Here is a 25,934-nt window from a genome sequence, read left to right on the forward strand (position 1 = left end):
TGTATGACTGTTAATAGACAAAGTTTGAATACCAGATGAAAAGGATGTCATATAGTATTTTATGGACTTAGCAGCAAAAGCTGCAAACCTTAAGACTGAATTGTTAGTGACCCCATTATAGCTTTGCTAGTAAGTGTTTCAGAGCCCTAAATCAAGACGCACGGCTTTACATGGATTCAGTCAGATCAGAATTAGCCTGTATCCAGCTGGGATCAATCAAGGCGCCACTTTCTCTTTATCGACAATCTACGGAATGTCAAAATTGCAAAAGACAGGCTTTTACCTTCCCGTAAACTAGTGACACACCGTTTGCAGGCAAAAGTCCTAAGCAGATGACCTTGGTCCCTTGAAAGAAAGCTGATCCGCACTCTCGGCCTACTACTGCAATGTTTACAAAAGAAGCTCAGAGCACAAAGGGGTCGGGGTCGGCGACCTAGAATATGAAGGGCTCTGTCCCACTGCGAGGTTGGCAGCTACCAAAACCGCTTGGCGAAATTTCGGAAGCTATTTCCCAACAAAATCGGGAACGTCCAACTTCAGGCACGCTCCCTGGTTAGATAGCCCAAGGAGCTCGCCAACACTCCGGAGGGTTCCAGGGGATGTCCCAGGTGTACCGCCTGCTTTCTGTCAGGGAACAGACCGTAGGGGCTTAAAAGAGGAACTGCCCCTCTCCTCGGTGCAAAGATGGCGACCGACCCTAGTGGGGCTGCGAGGAGCAGCCAGCAAGCCACTTCCCTTTCCCAGCCGCCTTTGCGCTGCGACGACGGCAAGCAGGAGGGGGGCGGAGCCGACGATTTGGGGCGGAGCAGAGCGCGGCGCCCTCCTGCGCGCGCCCGGGGCCCGCCCCGCGCCCCTGCGTCCAGGCCGGGAGCCCTCGCCGGGCCAGGCGGTGCGCGCTGCCTGCCGGGATACTCGGCCCGCCCTGCCAGTCCTCCCGGCTTGCGCCGCGGCCGCGAGATCCGCGTTTTTTCCAAGATGGTGGCGCTCGGCTCGGGGTGACTGCAGGAGACCATAGAGCCCGACTCGCCTTCTCTGGAGCATCGACACAGCGCCCTCCGCTCGCTCGCGCACCCCGCCTCTGCGTAGCCCTCCGCCGGCTCGGGCGCTCGCCATCCGCCGCCGCGCCGACTTGGGCTTCGCTTCTGCCGACGGGCGCTGAACCCGCGGGCGGCGGCGCTTCCCTCGGCTCCTCCGAGCCCCACAGGCGGGCCTCTCGGCGGTCGCTCCGAGCCCCGCAAGCGGGCCCTGTGACCCCCGGCGCGGACGGACAGCGGCGGAGCGGCGGCGGGCGACGGGCGCGGGGCTTCCTGCGGCCGCTGCTCCCCCTTTCCCGGTCTCGGACTCCGGAGAACGAAGCGCGGGTCCCGCATGAGCGCCGGCGGTGGCGACAGCGACAGGGAACGAGGCGGTGGCGGGCGGAGGCGGTGGGCGAGGGCGACGACGACCAGCGAGGCGGCCGCTGCTGCGGGGGCCGCGGCCCAGGCGCAGGGGCGACGACAGGTCAGTGAGGCCGAGGACGGCCTGCGCCGGGGAGGACGGGCCCGGGCCAGCGGCGCCCCCTTTGTCCCCGTGGCCGCCCGAGTGCCCTGCGGGGCCGGCCCAGGCGAGGGCACGGACTCCCGTCGCCTCCTGGGCGGGTGCGCGGGGCGCGCGGTCTGGAGAGGCCGGTGCCAAGACTAGGCCTCTGCCCGCCGCGGAGGCCGCCGTGACTGTCAGTCCTGGCTGGGCGCCGCCGGAGGGAGGTTTCTTCGCCCGAGAGGACGCGAGCGGGCCCGGGGCGGGGCATGCGGGCAGTCGGTAGGTGGCCCTCTTCAGAGCGGGCTCGTCCCGCCGGCCTGGGCCTCGGGCTACGGGCCCGCTGGCCTTCTCCGCCCTAGGGGAGCTCTGACTCTCGTGGTTTTCGAGGTTCGGGCCTTACGGGTGAAGAAATGTTTAGACGTGTGCTTTGGCCGGTTGGGGTTTTTTGGGGGGTGGACTCTTGGGGAGGGAGGGCGAATGAAGTGGTAAATCAAGCCCAAGGATTGTGTCCACAGAACTCATAGCGATTCTGAAATTAAACCTGAGCTACTGAGTTTGCTGGAGACATTAAATGCAAACCTGCAAGTACCCCCCCCCCCACTCCCCGCTTTTTTTTTCCAGTTGTGAAAATAAAGGGATTCGTAATGGTGTTGGAGGGTTTTGCTGTTAATGCGACAGACGTTTTAGTTTTAGTCCATAAAATTGTTAAAAGTAATTTTAATATGGATTCTGTTTGGTTAGTTTTAGGATCCTTGAAAGATAATTTAGTTCCCGAATTAAAAAAAAAAAAAAATCTTGTGGACATGTTAAAAAATAATTACAAAGCCTGTTTGTAATAAATTATATTTATTAAGTGGCTAGGGTGCTGCTGAAAAGGTAAACTAATGGCACATGGGATTTACAGTCCAACGTTACCTTCCATCAATCAGAAGGGAATTAGGGTATGACCCATACTTTCGGATCATTCTACTGTCTGCAATATTGAAAAAAGGAAATTACTCCAGATTTTTGGCGGGGGTGTTGGGGGGAGGCGGAGAAGGGAGGTTGAAATGGAAATGACCTAAACTTCAGAAGTGCAACTGCTAAAAAGTTACCTGTGAAATGCACTTGAGGTACCCAGTAAATCATGTCAAATGAATTGGACAAGAAGGATGAGAAGTGTTTCTCTCACACTTCTTCCTAGTAATTATACCCTTACCTAAGAGATTGTTTTGTCAACCACGTGAAAAAGTTTAGAATTTAGGAAGATAAAAAGAAGTGGAAATAACTTTAGAATTAGATCTTGCTTGTAAATCTGAGCTACTTATATTTTTATTGAAATGAATATTAATAATGGTGCTGATAAAGTCCTAAGAATGACCAGAACCCCGTTAAGCTGGTAATCATGACAGAACAGAAACAAGAAGTGGCTTCAAGAACCAATGATGTCTGTTTATAAAGTTACAATGTAAACTATGAAAGTCTTACTGTGTCAGTATTTGCTAACTAGCATTAATGTACTTAGTAGCATGTACACCATCCTCTTGACATTGCTGGGTTACTGAGGAGTTTTAGCTTTACACAGAGATACAAATTACAATATTGTAGTTCCTTTTCACAAGTTTTATGAGTTGCTTTTCTTTCGTATTTCTTATATTTGCAGGGTTTTTTTTTTTTCCATGTTTTGAAAAATAACTTACGTAGTTAGTCAGAAGTGAAAGGAAAATACTTTGTCATCCCACTTGCCCAGTCCATTTAACAGGATTTGTTGGGTACCTAACTGGTGTCTCTGTCATGTAACATTTAATCAGTTTTATTTCCCACACCATAGATCGTTTCTAAATGACTCCTCCACTGTCCCTTCCAAAAACAGTCCTCTCTCCCCTTAAATATTTGGAATAATTTATTGTTTCTCTCAATATGCAGTCAGTGGAATAATCCAAAACTTTGGATCAAAACCTAAATTTTTCAGCCCAGCCCTTGAAATGGTACTTAGAAGTAAGTGTCTGTTTTCTTAAATGATTACTTGTCATGTTCTTCAGTCATGTTTTGCCCTTTTGTGTAGACCTATACTTGTATAGGTCAAAATGTAGAAACATGACATTAAATAGTACATATGCAGCTATTAAAAATTAATTTTCTCATTTTTGTGAAGACAAATTTTCAGAAGTAATTTTTTTCAGTTAAAATGCTTGGGTAAACTCTTAGATGCTCTTTTCATGATGATTCAGGACAACAAAGCTTCGGCGGATTTTGGTAGTCCGTGCTCTCTCTCCACTACAAATGTAAAGTATAAAAACCAAAGACCTTATGGTATGTATAGTGAAAATAGCTTTGGAATTAGATCCTACTTTTGATTCTGGCTTTCCCTAGTTGTCTGACACTTGACAAGTGGCTTAATTTTGAGCTGCAAGTTTTGTCATCTGTAAAATGGGATGGTGAAACTAACTTTAGAGTTGTGAGGATTAAAGTATGTGAAATGCCCATCACATAGGCACATTGAAGTATTATCCTTTGACATCTTCCTAATCAGTTTTTCTGAATGTTCTTAAATCACCTTATCTATAGTGGACTCTAGCATATTATCTTCTACATTGTTTTTCTTGCTCACTGGTTTTGAACTCAGTCTTTAAGGGCAAGGACTCTTGTTTACCAGAGAGAGTGTTACCAGAGTATGGGTGACTTAGTTATCAGTAAATAGTTAGCTAACATTTATTAGGCATCTACTGTGGCTACTCTGAGCTGAGCTAGGTGTAAGGACTATAAAGACAAGATTTATGTCTCTGTCTTTTGAAAGTGCATAGTCCTAGTGACATCCTCCACATAACACCATGTTTTGTGAAAGTTTGTCAAAACAATGGAACTCCATTCTCCTGGCGCCCTTCTAATCCTTTGGCAGGTCTGTGGACTGAACGCCTCCTACTACCAGCTCTTATTCTAAAGAATATTGCTGCACTCCTTCCTTTATATACTGTCACATGTTACATTCTTCATATTTCGGTCCTAAATCCTCCACTCAATATCTAGCACGTAGTGTGAGTGTGTGTATATGTATAAAGAAAATAAACTTAACTTTGGCAGTTGCCTGTATATACTCTGGTATTTTTCTGAGATGATTGTCATTCTGTCATCTGGTTATAAATTCATAGGAGTTGTAGGCTTGAAAGTGAAAGTTACTCAGTTGTATCTGACTCTTTGCGACCCCATGGACTATACAGTCCTTGGAGTTCTCCAGGCCAGAATACTGGAGTGAGTTAGCCTTTCCTTCTCTAGGGGATCTTCCCAACCCAGGGATGGAACCCAGGTCTCCCACATTGCAGGTGGATTCTTTACCAGCTGAGCCACAAGGGAAACCCAAGAATACTGCAGTGGGTAGCCTATCCCTTCTCTAGGGGATCTTCCCGACCCAGGAATCGAACTGGGGTCTCCTGCATTGCAGGCGGATTCTTTACCAACTGACCTATCAGGGAAGCCTGTTGTAGGCCTGAGTGGGGCTATTCTTGTTTTATACATGAGGAAATTGAATTGCAGACCTTTAAAATGATTTTCTTAAAGTCACCAGGTGGCAGAGCCAGGGCACATTTTGAGCCTCTGGATCCTACTTCAGGACTCTGCACACAATGATACCTTTTTGTCCTATCTGTTGGGAGGAGTGTTAAACTTCGCTTTGAGAATACTCACCCACCTTTTTGCAATTACATGTTTTCTATGATATTAATAGAATATCATACCATTAGTAGAATATCACTGCCCAGGTGGCATAGTGGTAAAGAATCTGCCTGCCAGTGCAGGAGACCCAAGAGACAGGGGTTGGGAAGATGCCCTGGAGTAGGAAATGGCAACCCACTCCAGTATTCTTGCCTGGAAAATTCCATGGACAGAGGAGCCTGGTTGTCTATAGTCCATGGGTTTGACAATATGACAGCACACACACATGATATTAGTAGAAAACAACCTTCAACAAGATGCCTTTTCTGACCATAGCAGTTACTGGAGGAACTGGGACTTTTTCTTCTACTATAGGAAATGAAGAAAAATTATAGTAAGTGGAAGTAGTGTTAATCTACAAGCCTATATCCTATGTTCAAAATGTGCGATGTTTGAAATACTTAAAGATTCTATTTAAACAGATTTTTAATGAGATGACTTATTAATAAATACATGATAAATTTCTTTGCTAACTTTTCATTTAATCGCAGAAATGTCACTTACAGTGCTTTGATCTAAGTTATCTCTTATCTTTAACATGTAAATAGCATTATGGGTAGGAAGTTAAAAGAAGATCATTAAGTATAGGTCTATTTGAAAAAGAAATAAGGCTAGTATTTTTTTTTTTTTGACTACTACATTTTGCACATGAAATTTAGCTGAAAGTTATCACTGCTTGATTCTAAGTCTTGTGACTGTGAACATCCTAAAATTATATATGAAATTCTAAGTACTTCAGAGTCTCCACAGGTTCTATGAACGGAAGCCGTGAAGAACCGTTGAGGAAGAAGCGCTAACTTTGGTGTCAGAAGATCGTGGGTTCATTCTTCTCTAATTTCCTAGTGGGCATGAACAAGCCATTTAGTGTTCAAAGCCTTGGCTCTCCTGTCAAAATACTTGCTTTGTTTCTGAGGGTTATGATTTTCAAATGAGATCATTCTCGAAAAAGTAGATTCATAACTACCAAGTGACTTTATAACTGAGTTAGTGATTTGCCCGAGAAAACAAGTTGATTAGTAATGGACAGGTGATTGGAACCTTGGTATATTTTCGTGTTTTCTCTACTTAAATTTTTAACCTTTCCATAGAAATATTATTTGGGGAAGTACTTAGTATGAGAATTTATTTTATATTTAGTAATACGTTAGAAATAAACAGCAGATCTTAATAGTATTGCTAGTCCAAAGTCAAATCACTTCTGTAATTGCTTTACTTTTGGCCTCTCTTACTGATGTGATGAATAGCAAGTGAATTATGAGGTTGACCTGAAAGAAGAACTTTTGGAGACGGGATCTCACTGTGCTTTGCTCAGTTGTTCTGTCCCACTCTCTGCGGCCCTTTGGACTGAAGCCTGCAAGGTTCCTCTGTCCATGGAATTTTCCAGGCAAGAATCCTGGAGTGGGTTGCCATTTCCTGTTCCAGTGTTACTAGAATCTAGTAAGATTATTCCTGAAGTTCAGTTTTAGGAAATCTGCTGGAATCTTCTGTCATATGTGGATTGTAGAAGAGAATCCTATGTAAGACTTCATTAATTAAAGTCAGCATCTGTGCTGCAAATAAAGCACGAAAGTGGTGGTATAGGAGCTCTAAAGACTTACACAGGTAGGATGAAACTCTTCCTTCAGTGAAACTCTTGGCTAGCCATTGTGGAGAATACTTTTCTTCCGTTGTGTTCCAGAAGTTGATCTTCTGTACCTTTTGGTATCAGTTGAGGTTAGTCAAGCACAGATCCCTTTATGTTACAGAAATAAAACATGAAACTTTTTTTGACCTCTTTGTGGTGTGTAGGCTTGTAGCTCTTTTTTAGCTCTTAATAGGTGCCCTTTTAACATAGTTTCAGTAATGCAAAATTTCACATTTAAGAAAAGTAGTGCTGCACACAAATTATGTAGCTAGAGGCTGAATGAAGATGCTGCCAGTACTTTACCCATAATTTTTCATTTGATAACTTTTGTCTCCTTGTATCAAAAAGAACAGGTTATCCATTTCAAGTTTCTAATAGAGTTGTACCTCTGCAGCCTCCCTCTTTTTTTGTTTCTGGTTTGGTTGTGTTGGGCCTTCATTGCTGTATGGCTTCTCTAGTTACGGTGTGTGGGCTCTGGAGAGTGCAGGCTCAGTAGTTGTGGCACATGGACAGCAGCCTCCCTCTTGAACATGAGAAGGTACTCTTAGAATTGCCCTTGTGACCTGTCAGAATGGCTATCATCAAAAAATCTACAAACAGTAAATGCTGCAGTGGGTGTGGAGAGCACTCTTGCACTGTTGGTGGGAATGCAAATTGATACAGCCACTATGGGGAACAGTGTGGAGATTCCTTAAAAAACTAGGAATAAAACCATATGACCCAGCAATCCTACTACTAGGCATATACCCTGAGGAAACTAGAATTGAAAAAAGACACACGTGACCCAGTGTTCATTGCAGCCCTATTTACAGTAGCTAGAACGTGGAAGCAACCTAGATGGCCATCAACAGATGGATAAAGAAGCTGTGGTGTATATGTACAATGGAATATTACTCAGCCATAAAAAGGCACACATTTGAGTCAGTCCTAATGAGGTGGATGAACCTAGGGCCTGTTACACAGAGTGAAGTAAGTCAGAAAGAGAAAAACAATTATTGTATACTAATGCATGTATTTGGAATCTAGAAAGATGGTACTGATGACCCTATTTGCAGAGCAGCAATGGAGACACAGACGTTGAGAACAGACTTACCGATGTGGCTTGTGGGTGGGAGGCAAGGAGAGGGTGGGTGGTGTGGTGGAGAGAGTAAGGTGGAAGCGTTATTACCGTAGGTACATAGCCAATGGGAATTCTCTGTGTGACTCAGGGAACTCCAGTGGGGCTCTGTAACAACCTGCAGGGCTGGAGTGGGGAGGTGTATGTATGTATCCCATGCAGATGAGTTTTTAACCTTTTCTAAAACAGATATTTAAGTGGGAGGGGCATGGGTCAACCTATGGCTGACTCATGTTGATGTTTGATAGAAACCAATGCAATACTGTAAAGCAATTATCCCTTAGTTAAAAAAAAAATTGCCCTTGTGAAATATAGCCAATATGCTAACTCATTTATTTTTATATTCTTTGTGATGCAGAGTATATCCTGAATTTTCCTTCCAAATTAAACATACAGACAGTACAGAGAATAATATGATGATGTGTGTACCACTCTGTATGGACAAGTGTCACATTTTGTCACTTCTTTGTACTCTCCAGCACCCTTTCTAAAAGTGATGTTCTTTATATTCTTCTCAGATGATTGCTCTAGCACTGCAGATACCACTACAGGAATTTCTTCATACTTACCAAAAAATATTTTCTTATCTTTTACATGTAAAGCATAATTCTGTTCTTCGGAAGGGAAAGGATGAGACGCTCAGCAGTGTTTATAGGTCACAGGGAGAAATGCAAGTTAATTTCCAGCTTATTACCTTAGTATTTTTTCTTAGAAATTCTGTTTATTGTGCCTTGTGTGTATTTGTCAATATTGATAACCTTATGGTGTGTCATGAATAAGGATCCCAAATATTTACCTTTGCTAATAAGTAAAGTTTTTGTTTTCAGAATTAAAAACAAAATTTTTGAGCAGCTGTTGTATTTGACATGTATACTGATTGATAAACCCTATTTCACACAAAGGATAATTAGACAAAATTTTTCTTTCCTAGTTTTCTGAGGTGAGTTGTATTCTGTGTTGGTGATGGAAAACTAGGCTGTTAAAGATAATCCAAATGTAGAGCTCTTTAGAAATGAGAGGCTTTCCCAATTAGTGAAGCTGCCTCATTCATATTCAATTTTTTATACATTTTGCTGTGGCTATGAGAGAGTTTCTGTACCGCCCCCCACCCCTGATTCATATATTGAAATCCTAACACCCCGCCTAGCCTGCTCACCCTGCTGCCATTGTGATGGCATTAGGTGGTGGGGGCCTTCGGGAGGTGATAAGGTTTTCAGAATGGAGCCCTTTTAATGGAATTAGTGCCCTTTGAAAAACTCCAAAGAGCTCCTTCCCTTTTTCTGTCATGTGAGGCTATAGCCAGAAGACCATCATCTATGAAGCAGGAAGCTGATTCTCACCAGATATCAAATCTGTCGGTGCTTTAATTTGGACTTCCTGGCTCCAGAACTGTGAGAAATAAATTTCTGTTGTTTGTACACCACCCAGTCTATGGTATTTTGTTACATAAGCAGCCTAAATGGACTAGGACATATTAAACATGTTTAAAGGATAGAAAAGGAAAATAGAAAATTAAATGGATAAAATTGGTAGCTAACATAGGGTTATATTGTGCTTGGTAAAATGGAACTGCTTCTTAAAAGTTGATACAGTGTTGAAATTGAGAACACTTAAGTGTAATAGAAAAGCTGAACTGATGTTAGACTTCTATATACATAAAACTAGATTTCTTCTATTTCTTTAATTATTACCCAGTGTAGTATATTTCAAATTACCTTCAAAATGAAAAAGCAAAAGCTTAGGGTTTCATTTAACTCAGTGAAGAGTCAATCTACTCCCTCCCTCTCAAAATTCCTCTTTGATCTTTTGGGTAGATGAAAGGTAGGGAGGGGTGAATTTAAAAATAGGTGGCTCTCAGTTGGAAAATAGGTAGGTCACTTATCTCAGCTGAAATTAAATGATTTATTTACTTACGGATTGAAAATTCGACATGAACAGTAAATACTTGCTGTCTCTTTTTTCTTCATGTGATCTTTTAGATATTTGTAAGTATTGGATAAATGAACTACTTTATAGTTAGTTCAGAACTACTTTTAGATAGCTCTTGGGACTAATGAACTCTAGGCTTCAGAACTTTTAAATAATTTTAAGTAAAGATGAGCTAGAGGTCAACCTGGGCTTGGACCAGAGAATCACTTCACTGCCAGTGCTTGCCCTGAATTGACAAGGCATTTCTAGGAGGGTGTGTATGTGCGTGTGCACCAGATTTTGAGAAATTAGAGCTGATCACTCTTCAGCCTACTAAGGTTTTCTTTCAAACAATTAAGATCTAATTCCTGTATGTGCTTGTTTACCTACCTACTGTGTTTAAAATGGCAGTAATTTACAGTAGGATTTATTTTATGTTCTTATTCTGACATCTTTCCTTAGTTTTTTTTTATAAAGGAAACAGGTTGGATTAGGTCATCTCCAAGGTAATTTTCAGCTTGGATATTATATGTTCACTTTAAAATATATATGTATATTTTAATTAAAAACATTTAAAACACAGAGTAAATAATATAGGAAATACTCATTTACTCACCACTCAGAACTATAAATTATGCAAGTCTTGATCCTTTGAGAAACAAATGCACTCTTACATATTCACTTGTAGCTACCTCATGCTCAAGTCCTATTCCATTCTCTCTTTACCCAAGGTAATAATGATTCCAGGGTTCTTGAATTTCATACCCTTGTTTATACTTTTACTGTATTTATGTACTTGTATCTGTGAATGATATATGTGGTGTTGGATTTTGTGTTTTAAAATTTTTGCAAAATGGTATTGTGTGTATCTTTCAGTTTTTTTTTTTGTTTTGTTTTTTATTTTACTTTTTTTGGCATATGTATGTTGCTACATGTAGCTGTAGTTTATTTAGTTTAACTGCTGTATGGTACTCCATTGTACAATATATCAAATATGTGTGTCTCACTGTTAATGGATATTCTGAGTTGTTTCCTTTTCTGCTGCAATGCTGCAGTGATCATTTGTACACATTTCTTTGTGCATGTATTTCTTTATAGAAAGATTTGTGGAAATGAAACTGCTGGGAAATACATTGTGAATATCTTTACTAGATATTGCTAAATTCTTCTCTAAAATGTCAGCATATGCTTATCAGCAGTATATGGGCATTTCTTTTTCTAGTGTCCTAGCCTATACTTGAAATTGTCAGATTTTAACATTTTTGCAGATTTGATGGGTGTGAAATGATATCTCATTTTAATTTTCATTTGCCTGATTTATTAATTCTGGGTGCTGGATATATGGATATGAATTTTATTACTCTTTTAAATGTTTCATGAATTAATGTTTTAAAAGGAAAAAAGATAATGTTATACGGCATTTATATTATAAAGGATCTTGGAGATCATCTCATCCAGCATTCTTGATTTATAATGCAGCCAGGAAAGTTAAGGTTAGTCATTAGAATAATAATAACATAGAAAATGGTACTAATATCCATTATGATATTCTCTTCTGGGATATAATATTTCAGTGTTTGAATTGAAGCTTGAGTCTTTTTATGATTTCTGTTTTTATTGAATTTTAATTTTTAAATTTAATTTAAAATTTTAATTTTAATACTGTCTGCTAATCACTGAGAGGTTTTTGTTATTTATCTTTTTGCATTTAGGTCAGTCTGGGAGGGAGTTAGCAATCAGGTTTTTTTTGTATGAAAAACTAGTATCAGCGTTAAGCATTGGATTCTTTCCTCATTAATTTTCTTTAGTATCAGCTGAATCAGCTACCAAATGTTTGGGTTTGGTTTTAATTTCTTTATTTTCTTTAAGCACTGTTACTGCATTACTTTATTTCAATTAACTATATTAAGCTTTGAAATCTGTGAGTCAAAACTTACTCTTTTTATTTTCAGAGCTGTCTATTTTTCTTATACTTTCATTCTTCCATAATCCATAGCATATATGGAATTATGTATTTCATATATAATTCCATATATATTCCATAATATATATGGAATAAAATATTCCATAATAATTTAAAACCAGTGTATCAAGTTTCTTTGGGGAAATGCATTGAATATTAACTTTAGAATTGTCATAGTATACATTGCTATTTATTTGTTCTTGTGAATTTTACAGTTTTCTTCATAAATTCCTTTTACACTTCATTGAATTTATTCCTAGATATTTGGTCTATGCATATTTAGGATTTTTTTTTCTATTACATTTGATCATTGGTGGTGTTGATTTTGTAGCCATTAACTTGGGGGACCTTCCATCACTACTAATAGTTTGTAACTATTTTAGATTATTGTAAGCAACTGATTCTTTCTCCAGTGATCTTTTAAAAATACAAGTCTTATTTTGTTACTGTTTAAAGTTAAAATTATTTTGTGACTTTCTGTTGCTTTTAGAATAAAATGGGAATCCTTACTTGATCTACAGTGTCCCAGTGAGATCTGTATTCTCTCTGCTTCCTCAGATTTGACTCACATTCTCCTTTTTTAGAACCATCTAACAGTACTGACCTGTATTTAGTTTTTTGAGCTATCCAACCTCCTTGTTGCAAAACTTTTGCCCAGTGCATTTCAGTCTGCTTAGACTGTGGGCAAGAATCCCTTAGGAGAAGTAGAGTAGCTCTCATGGTCAACAAAGAGTCAGAAATGCAGTACTTGGGTGCAATCTCAAAAACGACAGAATGATCTCTGTTCATTTCCAGGGCAAATCATTCAGTTTCACAGTAATCCAAGTCTGTGCCCCAACCACTAATGCCAAAGAAGCTGAAGTTGAATGGTTCTATGAAAACCTACAAGACCTTCTAGAACTAACTGGAATGCAAAAATAAGAAATCAAAAGATACCTGGAGTAACAAGCAAGCTTGGCGTTGGAGTACAAAATGAAGCAGGGCAAAGGTTAACAGTTTTGCCAAGAGAACGCATTGGTCGCAGCAAACACTGTCTTCAAACAACACAAGAGAAGGCTCTACACATGGATATCACCAGATGGACAATACTGAAATTAGATTGATAATATTCTTTGCAGCCGAAGATGGAGAAGCTCTATACAGTCACCAAAACAAGACGAGGAGCTGACTGTGGCTCAGATCATGAACTCCTTATTGCAAAATTCAGATTTCAATTGAAGAAAGTAGGGAAGACCACTAGACCATTCAGGTATGACCTAAATCAGATCCTTTACAATTATACAGTAGAATTGACAAAGAGATTCAAGGTTTTAGATCTGATAGATAGAGTGTCTGAAGAACTGTGGACGAAGGTTGGTGAATTGTACAGGAGGTGGTGATCAAAAACATTCCCAAGAAGAAGAAATGCTAAAAAGGCAAAATGGTTGTCTGAGGATGCCTTACAAATAGCTGAGAAAAGAGAAGGGAAAAGCAAAGGAGAAAAATATACCCATCTGAATGCAGATTTCCAAAGAATGCAAGGAGAGATAAGAAAGCCTTCCTCAGTGATCAGTGAGAAGAAATAGAGGAAAACAATAGAATGGGAAAGACTAGAGATCTCTTCAAGAAAATTACAGATACCAAGGGAGTATTTCATGCAAAGATGGGCACAATAAAGGACAGAAATGCTACGGACCTAACAGAAGCAGAAGATACTAAGAAGAGACAGCAAGAATACACAGAAGAACTGTACAAAAAGGATCTTCATGACCCAGATAATCACAGTGGTCTGATATCTCACCTAGAGGCAGACAGCCTGGAATGCAAAGTCAAGTTGGCCTTAGGAAGCACCACTACAAACAAAGGTAGTGGAGGTGATGGAATCCTCAAAGATGATGCTGTGAAAGCTCTGCACTCAATATGCCAGCAAATTTGGAAAACTCAGCAGTGGCCACAAAACTGGAAAAGGTCAATTTTCGTTCCAATCCCAAAGAAAGGCAATGCCAAAGAATGTTCAAACTACTGCACAATTGCACTCATCTCACATGATAGCAAAGCAATGCTCAAAATTCTCCAAGCCAGGCTTCAACAATACATGAACTGAGAACTTCCAGATGCTCAAGCTGGATTTAGAAAAGGCAGAGGAACCAGGTATCCAATTGCCAGTATCAGTTAGATCATTGAAAAAGCAAGAGAGTTCCAGAAAAACATCCACTTCTGCTTTGTTTACTATGGTAAAGCCTTTGACTCTGTGGATCACAGCAAACTGTGGAAAATTCTTCAAGAGATGGGAATACCTCACCATCTTACCTGCTTCCTGAGAAACCTGTATGCAAGTCAAGAAGCAGCAGTTAGAACTGGACATGGAACAACAGACTGGTTTAAAATTGGGAAAGAAGTACGTCAAGGCTGTATATTATCACCCTGCTTATTTAACTTATATGCAGAGTACATCATGTGGAATGCTGGGGTGGATGAAGCACAAGCTGGAATCAAGATTGCAGGGAGAAATATTAATAAACTCAGATATGCAGATGACACCACCCTTATGGCAGAAAGTGAAGAAAAACTAAAGAGCCTCTTGAAAGAAGAGTGAAAAAGCTGGTTTAAAACTCAGCATTCAAGAAATGAAGATCATGGCATCTGGTCCCATCACTTCATGACTCATAGATAGGGAAAGAAGGGAAACAGTGACAGACTATTTTCTTGGGCTCTAGAATCACTACAGATGGTGACCGCAGACATAAAATTAAAAGATGCTTGCTCCTTGGAAGAAAAGCTACGACCAACCTAGACAGCATATTAAAAAGCAGATGTTACTTTACCGACAAAGGTTCATAACAAGCTATGGTTTTTCCAGTTGTCCTGTGTGGATATGAGAGTTGGACTGTGAAGATACCTGAGCACTGAAAATTGATGCTTTTGAACTGTGGCGTTGGAGAAGACTCTTGAGAGTCCCTTGCACAGCAAGGAGATCAAACCAGCCCATCCTGTAGTAAACCAGTCCTGAATATTCATTGGAAAGACTGATGCTGAAATTGAAGCTTCAATACTTTGTCCACCTGATGTGAAGAATAGACTCATTGGCAAAGATCCTGATGCTGGGAAAGATTGAAGGTAGGAGGAGAAAGGGACGATAGAGGATGAGATGGTTGGATGGCATCACTGACTCGATGGACATGAGTTTGAACAAGCTCTGAGAGTTGGTGATGGACAGGGAAGCCTGGCATGTTGCAGTCCATGGTGTTGCAAAGAGTTGGTCATGACTGAGCGACTGAATGAGCTGAACTGAGTATACAGTTATCTAGCAATTTTTATTCATCCTTTTGGGCTCAGCTTAAATATTACTCAGGGCAACCTTCCTTGAGAATCTTGTTGTATTTACTAGTGTAGGACTTTCTTGTATGGTACAGTTATTGAATTCTGCTTTTTGTCAGTAAGTACTTATCTCATCTGATACTAAATAATTACTTTTGAATTGAAGATTCAATGAGAAAAATCAATTTTTTTTTATTGCAAATTCAGGCATTTGTGAGTGTTGGATGAATGTATGTTCGTATACTGACTGATCAGAATTGCATTTTTTCCCCTCTAATTAGAGAAATATTACGATAACTGCTCAAAAGAAAATTTAATTAGGCTACAGTCAAGTATTTTACCCTACATTAATCGACAAATGTGCTCAATGTTTAATCTTATGTCCTTCAAGTAGAGATGGTCTTTAGAAATACAATTTTCTGTCTTTTAATAAATACAGTCTAGTTCACTTAAAATTATATTTTGTGAAATTTTAAAGCATTTTGAAGTTAAATTAGAAGCTAATGGTCTTTTGTTATTCTTAATTCAGATTTTAGGAGTTTAGTTGCTACATTTGATAGGTGAAATGTAATAAACTGAAAATATGTGTTCATGATAATTTCAGGGAACTACCTTTAGTTCTTTTAGTATATCGCATTATGAATATTTTTTGTCTGTGCTGAATACTAATGTGATTTTCGGTTTTATTTTAGATTAAGTTCTACGTAAGATTGAACTCAGTTTAACTGTTGTGCAGATGAAAATTTCAAAATACTAAGTCATTTGTACTATGTGTATGGCACATTTGCTTCTGTTTTCAGATCATGGAATTTTTGACTGGAATAAGTGATTTATGATTAAAAGCTAGGAAATTGAAGTAATTTTGGTAATTTTGAATTTCTAAAGGGTCTCTATAAATGACATTTGAGATCTACACTGAGATAAGATTCTCTCAGTGCTAATAAGTCACATAATAAACACTTAGATAAACATTGGTGAAATGGCATTTTAATGTTGGCAGATCATGAGTTTTGTTCACCTTTTATAGTTTTTCAGGTAGGTAAATAAGCATAGTTTATTTACTTTTGGAAGTGTTCACAGAACCCAGAGGGTGGGGAGGGTCAGGGGTCACATTAGAGAGTTCAGTTCTCTTCCAATTATGTGATTTTGATCTGAAATTCTACTCCTGTATATATAAATATCACTGTATAAAACTTAGATTTGCCAGCATGGCCTCAATTCTAAATAGTAGGTTATTCCTGTAAATCATAAAATCAGAAATTGTAGCACTTTAACATTTCCAGAGAGCTCTTTAATAATTCATGGTTGGTTGCGCATCCCCTCAAATATTGGTGTATAGAATTATTTTTGAGAATAAGGAAATACAAGAAGTAATATGTATTTTTTAAAGTATAAAAAAGTGAGTTTCCTCTTCCTTTCTTATTAGCCAATTCCAAAACTTAACAGTTGTTAAATTTATGTGTAGAAAAGCATCACAACACCTGGTGAATACCAAACAAATTAATTGTAAGTACAGGTATTTGTAGTGGTTTATAAAAGTCATTGCATATACCTTATGTAATTTCCAACTTTTGAGATAATTCATGTGCCATAAAATCTACCCTTTATAGTGGGTTTTAGAATATTCAGTTGGCAACCATCACCGTTATCTATAAATTTTAAAATATTTTAATTGTCCCCAAGAGAAACCCTATACCTGTTATTCGCCATTCTTTCCTTCAGCCCCTGGCAACCACGAATTGTCTGTCTTTCTTTGTGGGTTCCCTGTTCTGGATATTTCATATAAATGGAATTGTATGGGTATGTTTGTGTATGGCTTCCTTTACTTAAATATTTTGAAGGTTCATTAATACTGCATTGTATGAGTATACACATACTGTTTATTCAGTCATCAGTTGATAATTTTGGATTGTTTCCATTTTTTGTTTATTATGAATCATGTTATGAATATTCACATAGAAGCTTTTATGTGGACATACATATTCATTCTCTTCAGTACATAACTACGAGTGAAACTCTTTGGTCTTAACTGTGTTTAACATTTCAAGGAACTGCCAAACTCTTCCAAAGTGGCTGCGCTGTTTTACAGTTGCATTAGTAATGCATGAGAGTTCATTTCTAATTACTTACCCTGCCAAACCAGTTGTCTTGTGGATGTGAAGGTGTCTGTGGTTTTGATTTGCATTTGCTACATGACTAACAGGGCCTACCAAGTGACACTAGTAGTAAAGACTCCGCCTGCCAATGCCAGAGACGTAGGAGACACAGGTGCAGTCCCTGGACTGGAATGCTGCCTGGAGGGGGCATGGCAACCCATGCCACTATTCTTGCCTGGAGAATCCCATCTCAGAGGAGCCTGGCGGGCTACGATCCATGGGGTCACAGAGTTGGACATGACTGAAGCGACTTAGCGCGTGTGCATGCACAGATGACTAACATTTGTACTGATTATCCATCTTTGGAGATCTATTTAGATCCTTTTTATTTATTTTAAAATTGGGTCCTTTTTCTTTTTATTTTTCTGGATGCACATCCCTTCTCAGATATGTGATTTCTAAGTATTCCCCCCCCACCAAAAGTTGTTTTTTCAGTTTCTTTTTTCCTCTGAGGCATACAAGTTAAGTCCAGTTTACTATTTTCTTTTGGTGTTACTTAAGAAACCATTGCCTAACCAAGGCTGTGCAGATTTATAACTGTTTGCTTCTGAGAGTTTTGTATTTTTTGTAGTCTTAGCTCTTACATTTTTGTTTGTCATCTGTTTTGAGTTAATTTTTGTGTATGATGTTATATGAAGTAAGGGTTCAACTTTATTTTTTTCCATGTAGATATCCTATTGTCCCAAAACCATTTGTTGAAAAACCTGTTCCTTCCCGTTGAATCATCTTGGCACCCTTGTTGAAAATCAGTTGGCCATAAATGTAAGATTGTATTTCTAGACTCTGAATTCTCTTGCATCCATTATATCTGTTCTTCAGCCATTCACACACATTCTTGATTGCTGTAGATTTGTAGTAAATTTTAAACTTGAAAACTGTGAATATTCAAACTTGGCTACTCTTAGTATCTGTATTCTCTTAGCTATCTGTATTCTCTGAATTTCTGTGTGAATTTTAGAGTTAGCTTGTCAGTTTCTGCTAAAACAGGAGCCAGGATTTTGATAAAATTTGTGTTGAATCTTTTGATCTCTTTAAGGAGTTTTCTTGCATTAATATTTTTCAATTCATGAACATGGAATGTCTTTATTTATTTATTTTAATTTAATTATTTTAATTTATTATTATTTTATTTTTTAGGTCTTTAATTTTTTGTTTTGTAATTTTCGTTGTACACATTTAACACTTCTGTTCAGAAAGAAATGTATTTTGTTTATATTTCTAAGATTCATTCTTTTTGATATTGAACTACTAATGAAAGTTCTAAAATTTTATTTTCAAATTGTTCATTGCTTGTGTATTTGTTTTCTGTACAACTTGGTTCCCCCCCGCCCCACCCTAGCAATTTCTCATAGAAATCTTTTCCATGTGAGTGGTCACATATGCATCTCTACTCATTCATTTAGCAAATAGTTTTTAAGCATCTGTTGTGTTACAGGCATTTTTCTAGATGCTAGTAGAGACAGCAGTGTACAAAATCCACCAAAGCTCCTGTTTTGATGGACTTTTGCTTAGTAGGGAAAGAGATCATAAACAGCAAAAGCAAGATATGTTGAATATATTGTGTGTTGCAGTTTGTATGCAGTTGCAATATATTGTACTTCTAAGGAGAAAAAGGAGTGGGAGATGAAATATTTGAGAATGCAGGGGGGCAGTGCAAACTTTATTATGACCAGAGAAAACATCAGTGAGATGGTGACTTGAGTAAAGAACTGAAGGGGATGAGATAGCTAACCATATGGATAACTGTAAGTAAAGTTGCTCAGTCATGTCCGACTCTTTGTGACCCCATGGACTGTAGCCTACCAGGCTCCTCTGTCCATGGGATTTTCCAGGCAAGAGTACTGGAGTGGGTTGCCATTTCCTTCTCCAGGGGATCTTCTTGACCCAGGGATTGAACCCAGGTCTCCAGCATTGCAGACAGACGCTTTTACTGTCTGAGCCACCATGGATAACTGAGGGAAGAGCATTTCAGACACAGTGGGTAATGCATAAGGAAACAGTGAGGTGGGAGAGCGCCTGGTTTGTTTGAGAAACTGCGAGGTGGCCGGTGTGGCTTTAGAAAAGTAAATGATGGAGATAAAGTCAGAAAGGGGAATGTAGGGCACATAGCATTTGGTCGTAATGAGGGGTTTGAATTTTACTTTTGAGTGAGATGGGAAGCCCTTGAAAGTTTTTGAGCAGAGTGGAAAGTTCTGACTTACGTCAGAAGATCCCTCTGGCTGCCATGGTCAGTGTAGATTGAAAGAGAAGGGCAGAACCAGGAGGCCAGCTGGTAGGCTACTACAGGAATACACGTAAGAGGTGATGATGGGGGCTTGGACAGGGTGAGGCCGATGAGGTTGGTGAGAAGAGGTTGAATCACTGATAGTGCTGAAGTTCTAGTCTGTAGGATTTGGTGATCGGTCAGATGTAAGTGTAGAATAAAGGGAGAAGTAAAAGATGACACTGAGGTTTTGACTAGAACAACGGACAGAATGGAGTTGAACAGTACTTTTTAATTATTGCATCAAATCTGTGTATGCTATCACATACCCACATAACTACAGATAATTGAGATTTCTCTACTTTGTATTTTATCACTGATTTTTTGTTAAATACAGTATGGCTATATGAAAGTGTATTTATTTATTTATTTACTATTTAGTTATCTAGTGAACATTTGCATATTTTCCAGTTTTAGGCTGTTGTGAATAAAGGTTCTCTTTGCACGTGTGTCTTTTGGTATGTGAACATGTTTGCATTCCTCAGATTTAAAGGCCTTTAATTGGAATTACTGGGTCATGTGCTTCCTGGGTGGTGCTGGTGGTAAGCTGCCTGCCAGCGCAGGAGACATAAGAGATGTGGGTTCGATAGCTGAGTTGGGAATATCCCCTGGAGGAGGTATGGCAATCCACTCCAGTATTCTTGCCTGGGGATTCGCATGGATAGAGGAGCCTGGTAGGCTACAATCCATAAGGCAACTTCGTATGCACATGTTAGTTGTATGTTTAAATTTACAGAGAACTGATGCACCTTTCCAGGTGGTTATACCTTTATTAAGCGTTCTCAGCAGCAGCATACTAGAGTTCAATTTCTTGCACATCCTTGTCAACATTTGATACTCTCAAATTGCAGACACTGATGGGTGTGTAGTGGTATCCCATTGCAGTTTCTTTTTAACTGTAATAAAATATGCATAACATAAAATTTATCATTTTAACCATTTTAATTGTGCAGTTCAGTGGCATAAAGTACACTCATATTGGGCGACCATCACTCTTAACCCATTTTTGAAACTTGTTTGTCATTCCAAACTGAAACTCTGTCCCCGTTAAACAGTAACCAGCTAATTTCTTCCCTTACCTCCAGTCTCTCTCCTACTTTCTGACTGAATTTGGCTGTTGTAAGTACTCATGTAAGTGAAGTCATAGACAATGTTTGTCTTTGCTTTTGGTTTATTCCAGCTAGCATGATGTTCTCAAGGTTGACTCATGTTACATCATATATCAGAATTTCTATTTCAAAGCTGAATAATATCCACTGTGTCTATATACCACATTTTGTTCAATCATTCATTCATTGAGACTTGAATTCCTTCCTTCCTTTGGCTATTGTGAATAGTGCTACTATAAACATGGGGTGTAAAAATCTCTTCCAAGTCCCTGCTTTTGTTTCTTTTGGTTATATACCTAGGAATGGAATTGCTGCGTCATATGGTAATCTGTGTTTAATTATTTTGAAAACCAATATACCATTTTCCATAGCAGTTGTACTGTTTTACCTTCCCACAAGGATTCCAGTTTCTTCACATCTTTGCTAATACCTTGCTAATGTTATTTTTAAAAAGAAATTGTCATATAATGGGTATGAAGTGTCATTGTTCTAATTTGCATTTCCCTGATTGATGATATTGAAGTTTTCATATATTTATTGGCCATGTTTATATCTTTTTGTGAATATCCAACTAATTTGATTCTTTTTCTTTTCAGGCTACAAGTTCTTTTTTAGACAGGCATGTGTTCCATATCATTACTGATTTGGGGGCAGGGTACTTATTTTATTAAATTAGTGAAAATGAAGTTGCTCAGTGGTGTCCAACTCTTTGCGACCTCGTGGACTGTAGTCCATGGAATTCTCCAGGCCAGGATACTGGCGTGGGTGGCCGTTCCCTTATCCAGGGGATCTTCCCAACCCAGGGATTGAAACCAGGTCTCCTGCATTGCAGGCAGATTCTTTACCAGCTGAGCCACAAGAGAAAAGCCCAAGAATACTGGAGTGGGTAGCCTATTGCTTCTTCAGTGGATCTTCCCAACCCAGGAACTGAACCTGGGTCTCCTGCATTGCAGGCAGATTCTTTACCAACTGAGCTATCAGGGAAGCCCTGATTAAGACGAGAGTAGTGTTGAAATGTTTAACTATAATTGTGAACCTGCTATGTTTTCTTTCAATTCTGTTCCTTTTTGTTTCATTTATTTTCAAGTTCTATTATTAGGTGCATTCACATTTAGGACTGTTACATCTCCTTGATGGATTGATTCTTTTTCACTAAGAAATGTGTCTCTTCTCTTGGTAATGTTCCTTGGCCTGAAGTCTGCTTTGTCTGGTGTTAATAATAGCTACCCCTCCTTTCTTATGATTCGTGTTTACATGTTTCTGTTTCTTTACTTTCAACTTACACGTGATTATATTTAATATTGTCTTTTATAGTTTGTAGTTGCATCGTTTTTGATTGTTTACAATCTCTGCTTTTTGAGTGTTTGATCCATTTATATTTATTTTAATTGTCAATATGGTTGAGTTTAAGAGTATCAGGTTACTGTTTGTTTTTTAGTTGTGTTATTTATACTACTTCCCTCCCCCACTTCCTGCTTTCTTTTGGATTAAGCATTATTTAGAAGTCTTTTATCTCCAGTATTAGCTTTTATCTCTTTTTTCCCCAGTTGGTTGCACTAGTATTTACAGTATACACCTTAGTTTATCACAGTCTGCCTTTAAAATAAGACCTCTTGGAGTACAGGAATTCTAGAACATTATAAATTCGTTCACCTTTCTTCATCCTTTTTTACCATTTTAGTCTTCTGTTTTGCTTTTATGTAAGCTATAAGTTCCACAGTAGAATTTCTGATTATTTCTTTAAATAGTCAGCTGTTATATAAATAAGTTTAAAAACCAGGAGCAATATTCTTTTATGTTTTTTGTTCATGTTTTCATTTCGTTTCTTTTGTGTAGATTTTTTTTCATGAACCCAAATTTCTATCTGACATTATTTTCCTTCTGCTTGAAAAAATAAAAAAATTTCTAGAGCACTAAGTCTGTTGTACCTTATTTAATGTCTCATATCTATCTGTTAACTTGTTTTTTTTGGTTTTTTTTTTGATGCTTTTCAAAGTTTTGTTTTGGCCAAAAAGTTCGGGATTTTCCGTAATTTTATAGAAAACTCCAAATGAACTTTTTGGCTAACTCAGTAAGTTGCAGATGTTAGAATATCTCATCCTTAATTTTGTCATATATAGTTAACTAAAACTTATGAAATGTATTATTATTAATTTAGTGTATTGCACTTAATTAAATGTAGTATATTTTTCTGGTTATCTGTTGGTACCTAACAGATCACCCCAAACTTAGTGTACCCCAAACATCTGCAGTTATTTATTTTGCTTATAAAGCTGTACTTTGGACACAGATTGGCCAGGATAGCTTGTCTTGGCTTCCCCAAATTGGTTGTTTTGTTTTATACTCTTAACAACAATTGAAAGTTTCCAGTTGCTCTATATTCTTATCAACTTTTGGGACTCAGTTTTTTTGACATAGCCATTCTAGTCGATATATAGTGTCTATCTTAATATTTTGAAGGATATTTATCACTTGATACATAACTCTAGATTGACATATTTTTCTTTCCCCATTTGTTTCTGATGAGAAGTCTGTGGTTATGCTTATGTTTCTTCCCCTGTTCATAAAGTCATTTTCCCCCCCTCTGGTCTGGCGTCTCTTTTAATATTTTCTATTTATTCCTGATTTTCTTTGTGTGTTTATCCTGCTTAGGATTTATTGACTTTGGGTGTTTGTTTTGGTTTGGTTTGTTTTGGTCTATGTGCTTATGCTTTCATCAAATTTGGAAAAGTGTCAGTCATTATTTCTTCACATGTATTTTCTTAAAGTCACTTCTCTTCCTTCTACACTGTTTTCCAGGAACTCTGGTTATATGTATAATGTTAGATTATTTGATAATTACATTCAGATCATTAACATTTTTAGTTCTTTTTTTGTCTCTTTCTGCTTCCACTTACTTTGTCTTGTATTTTACTGTTTTTTCCCCATGCAGTGTCCAATATTTGAGATGATTTATGTATTTATGTAAATATTTTATATTTATATATATTTACATACATTATTTTGTATTTCTTAAAAGTTTCATTTTCATATATCCCTTTGAATCCTTGATCATGTTTATAATATCTATTTTAAACGTTCACATCTACTGATTCCGTCAGTTTTTTCACTTCAGGGTCTTTTGACTGGTTTTTCTGTTGGTTATGGGACTTGTTTTCCTGTTTATAAATTTAGTGGTTTACTACTGGATACTGAATATTGTAATATTCTGTTGTTGAATGGCTGGATTTTGTTGTCTTTTCAAATGTTAAATTTTGTTTGGGCAGCCAGCGAAGTAACTTGTTGCTCAGCTTGATTCCTTCAAGGCTCTGTATCTAGAGTGTATCTAGAGAAGGCTTTACTTTTGGGTTGGTAGCTACTAGAACAGCATGGCCTTTCTTAGTTTTCTACTAAATGTCCTGTAAATGTCTATGAAATGTTCTAAGTGTCATCGTGTTCTCTTCATTCTGATTGGGAGGAACTTATGGATCTCCCAGTCCTGTATGAGCACCAGGAATATTTCGGCTCACAGCTCCTCTTTCTTCAGCTTCATGGAGTCTTTCACTTTATTCATGCCCAGTTTAGTATATAATGACAGACTTGAAAGGACCCTCAAGTGGCAGGCTTTTGGAGACTTTTCTCTGCTTAGCTCCCCTCTCTGGCACTCAGTCTTACTAAATGTCCTACCCATTTCAGCCTACTCAACTCTGACCTCCTGCTTCACACCCCAGTGAGACTGCTGTCCTCTGTCCGGGTTTCCCTCCATTGACTCCAGCAGAAAGTTGCCTTTAGGCAGAAATTCAAGCATTCAAAGGGTTCACCTTAATTCACTTTATTCTCATGGATCATAGGCTCACACTGCCTGCTACCTAGGGTCTGAAAACATGTTTTTTCGTGTATGTTGTCCAGTTTTCTTGTTTTTGATAAGAAGCAACTGTTAGATACTTTTTGAATCTTTCTCTGGACTTACTTTCTGTTTCATCTACATTTATTTATCAAGGGCTCGTACCATACTGTGCTTTTTCAAATAAATTTTTGATTCAAGTATGATACACATACAAAAGCATATGAGTGTGCACATAGGTTGTTGAACTTCACACACTGAGCACATAGATGTAGCCGGCATTCAGATCAAGGAATAAGATCAGTTCCTCTGAAGCCCCTTGTTCTCTCTTTGCCATTAATTCTCTTTCCCCAAGAGTAACCAGTATCCTGACTTCTACTAGCATAGATTAGACTTTTCTGTTTTTATATTTTACCTAATTAGAAACAATCACATTTAGTTGTATCTGACCTATCTCACATACCGTATTTGTGCGATTCATCCACAGTGTTGGTTGTTGCTGGTTGCTTATAATTTCTGTTTGGTACAGTTGACCCTCCAGCAAAGTGTGGGCTAGGGGTGCGCATCCCCTGCATAGTCAGAAATCTGCACGTATAACCTTACAGTGGGCCTTGCAGACTTGGCAGTTCTGTGACTTCAACCAACTGTAAATAGTATTACTATATTAGTGTATTTTCTGAAGAAAAATCCACATTTAAGTGGACCTGCATAGTTCAAACTTGGATTGTTCAAGGATCAGCTATATTTTGTTTTTCATTCTACTGCTGATGGACATTTTAGTCATTTTTGGTTTAGGGTGACTAAGACTGTTATTACTCTCAATTTTCCACTAAATGTCTTCTAGTGAACGTGTGTTCTCATTTCTGTTTGGTGTACCTAGTGGAATTTTTAAGGATATGTATACATTTAATTTTAGTAGATAACTATCAAATTTTTTTTGAAGGGGTTGTGTCAATTTTAATTATACTATTTAATAGTAAAGCCGGACGCTTTAGTCCTTGGTAGAACAAGTTCTTTGGAAAGAGAGACGTTTCTTTTAGAAAATGAAATTTTCTTGGTGATTCTTACATCTTTGAGCTTGAGAATATACTTTCGTTAAATTGACTTGGGGTAAATTTGTGTTATTTTGGAATTAAGGGACACTCTTGTTTATTCATCCGTGAATTGCGTTTGGAACTAGTTCAGAATCCTTTGTCAGGCCATAAGCTTTACTCTTTTTTTTTTTTTCCCCCTTGTAGAGGAGAGGTGTAGAGTCAGGAATACAGTCCCCAATACGATGAAAGTAAACATGAAGGAGATGCGCCTTTCCCTCAACCAGCTTATAATTAGAAGCACTGAGAAATGTATGCAGATAGCTATAATATATAAAATAATAAACTTAAAATAGAAATAAAAAAAAAATTAATACAGTGTTAGGACTATATAGTAAATGATTATTTACAGAAGAGATTAGAGAATTGTGTGGTACA

At 38.5% G+C, this 25,934-nt stretch overlaps 1 protein-coding gene across 2 annotated transcripts in view; it reads left to right on the plus strand.

Annotated features, from left to right (window-relative positions):
* Window positions 1–1,390: 1,390 nt before the first annotated feature.
* The window catches only part of UBE3A (ubiquitin protein ligase E3A), a 91,964-nt gene continuing 67,420 nt past the window's right edge, over window positions 1,391–25,934 (plus strand). The window contains exon 1 of one of the 2 annotated variants that reach the window (XM_043489464.1): window positions 1,391–1,500. The gene's annotated coding sequence lies outside the window, so the exon portion shown is untranslated. The remainder of the gene's footprint in view (window positions 1,501–25,934) is intronic. The other variant, XM_043489462.1, reaches the window with a different exon arrangement.

This window comes from Cervus canadensis, chromosome 17, assembly GCF_019320065.1.
Source record: "Cervus canadensis isolate Bull #8, Minnesota chromosome 17, ASM1932006v1, whole genome shotgun sequence".
NCBI lineage: Eukaryota > Metazoa > Chordata > Mammalia > Artiodactyla > Cervidae > Cervus > Cervus canadensis.